Source organism: Lontra canadensis, unplaced genomic scaffold, assembly GCF_010015895.1.
Source record: "Lontra canadensis isolate GAN:19392208 unplaced genomic scaffold, GSC_riverotter_1.0 scaffold153, whole genome shotgun sequence".
In the NCBI taxonomy this organism is placed as follows: domain Eukaryota; kingdom Metazoa; phylum Chordata; class Mammalia; order Carnivora; family Mustelidae; genus Lontra; species Lontra canadensis.
The window spans coordinates 787,202-789,693 of record NW_022631147.1 but is presented as its reverse complement, the minus strand read 5'-3'; the positions used below and the strand labels follow the sequence as shown (position 1 = coordinate 789,693).

Sequence of the window (2,492 nt, the reverse complement as noted above, 5' to 3'; positions counted from 1 at the left end):
CGGTGGTTAGCGTCTTTTCATTTGCTCGTTGTCCATTTGTAGATCGTCTTTGGAGAAATGTATTCAAGTTCTTTGCCCATTTTAAAATCAGGCTATCTGTTCCTTTGCTGCTGCTTAAATCTCTTATCCACAATCAGTGAACTGAGTCCTCGCCCACTATTATCTTTAATATTCTCTAACCAAGAGGTGCCCCAAGGTACTCTCTTGTTTAGTAATACTAGAAATGAAGAGAATGTTGCTGTCAGGAAATCCTGAAGTTTGAAAGCAGTTGGAAAGGTACCATTTTATAAACCTCAGCTATCCATTGCTATTGCTTGTCCAGACTCTTGGAGAAGTTTTGATATGCCCAAAGTCTTTAATAAAGATATTATGTTATTACTACTCTCATTCATTTCAGTTCAGCAACATTTACAGGGTGCCTGCTATATAATGAACATTGTGCCATGGAGACTTTAGAGTTAATATAAAACACACATCAGGGGTGCTGGGGTGGCCGGTTAAAGGACTGACTTGATTTCAGCTCAGGTCATGATCTCCGGGTCCTGGGATCAAGCCCCAAGTCGGGTTCACCACTCACGGGACGTTTGCTTCTCTCGCTCCTCCTCTGCCCTTCTTCCTGTTCGCACACACTCTCTCTTGCTCAAATAAATAAATAAATCTTAAAACACACACACACACACACACAAATATTTTAACTCCTTTGATCTAATAATACCTACCAGCAAGACTCTGGGTCATTAGTTTTGGATCTATGTTTTTTTTTTTAATGAGTTTAAAAAGCTACAGATGTCTTCTGATCTTTCCTGCCAGATCTTCCCTCTCTGAATGAGGAAGTATACACACCCTTAAGTAAGCTTGATATTTGGGTTGGGCCTCTCAATTTTCCCAGGCCTCACCCAGGTGAAAAACACACCCTATTTGCAAATCTTGTCCCTTAAAAATTCTTGGTAAAGTTTTGCAGAGACTTCCTATACAAGGCTATCATTTCTGCTTCTTTACATTCAGAAAAAAACTTCTTTCGGGTTGCAACTTGTTGAATAATACACAAAAATCTCAACAAGCTCTTAAAATATGTACTTGAACTGCCTGTTCCTTCTTGCCTCCCCCACTCCCAGGAGAAGCCCAGGGAACTAGAGCAAGAAGCAGGGACCATGTTCCAAGGCAAGCTTATGGCCCTTGACTACCACAACCCTGCTGGCTTCAACCACGAAGATGAACCAGAGTTTAGAAACTTGATTGTTTGGCTCGAAGACCAGAAAATCAGAAACTACAAGATTGAAGGCAGAGGTAATTGAAGAAATATCCACAGTAGTGACTGGCCCAAGTTCTTTGAAAAGTATCTCAGAGATGTTAACTGTCCTTTCAAGATTCGAGATGGGCAAGAAACAATTGACCGGGTTCTTGGTTTAGCTGTAGGACTTGAGTCTGGAGATAATGCTGAAACATACAAGGACTTAGGACATGAGAATACAAAAAATGCCAGTGGTGTAGAGGCATTGATCCATCTGGATGTAAATAATCCTGACTTTAATGTTGGTGTAATGGCTTTGGGTAACCTTCTTCAGATTCCCGGTCAGGATGGCTACCTGGTAATGCTTAAGGCAATTCGCATTTTGGTTCAGGATGCAGTTGCTACAGCAAATCAAACAAAAGAGGGCTTTCCTCTTGCTTTAGACAAACATACTCTTGGTTTTGACACAGGAAATGCAGTTCTTAATGAAACTGCTCCAATTCTGTGATTGCTGCACATAGAAGAGGTTGGAGAGCTACAGACAAAACTTCATGAAGCCACAGTAGCCGGTCAGGCAATTACTGCAGATCCACAGCCAGACCACAGACTGGGGAACACTTTAGGATTTCAGCTTCTCACCCAGTTAGTAAATTGGGAACCATGTATGCTCTGACATGTGTTTGGAAATCCAGTGTCACATTTTCGAGGGAAGAATACCAGAAAATCGACTACATTCTACTGATTTACCATCACTGCTTTTTCTTCAATAAAATTCAGGAAGGTGGGGGAAAAAATGAATGGTTATCCACAGGATTTTCTGCATCGTTATACATCTTCTTCAGGTTACAAGGGTCTCTGCTCCACGACACCCTCCATGCATTTTTGTGCCCCAAATCTGAACCTAAACCAAAACCCCCAAGAAGCTACTGCATGTGAAAATAATCTCTGAACTGCCTTAGGAATAATCCATACCTTCCAGGGTTGAGAAGACAACGGACTGATCTAGGCTCATGGTCTCCTAGAGTGTTACTACTTGGAAAGGTCCCTGAAGATTATCCAGTCAAACTGCCCTCATGTCACATGAGGAAACAGAGAGCCAAAAAAGGGACACATTTTCTCAAAGCTGTACAAAGTCACCATGTGACAACACAGGGCTCCTGTGATGCCACACCTCTTTTTCTCCACTGATGTTCATTTCCTGAGATGCCTCTTAATGTTTACTTTCCTATTTACTGAATGTGAAAACAATCGTATTACTGAA

The 2,492-nt window shown here is 41.5% G+C and overlaps 1 protein-coding gene and 1 pseudogene across 1 annotated transcript in view; one reads left to right on the top strand and one right to left on the bottom strand.

Annotated features, from left to right (window-relative positions):
* WNT5B (Wnt family member 5B) overlaps positions 1-2,492 on the bottom strand; it is a 105,076-nt gene that overhangs the window by 41,571 nt on the left and 61,013 nt on the right. The gene's annotated exons all lie outside the window — the stretch shown is intronic.
* On the top strand, positions 1,152-1,983 carry LOC116859272 (annotated as a pseudogene).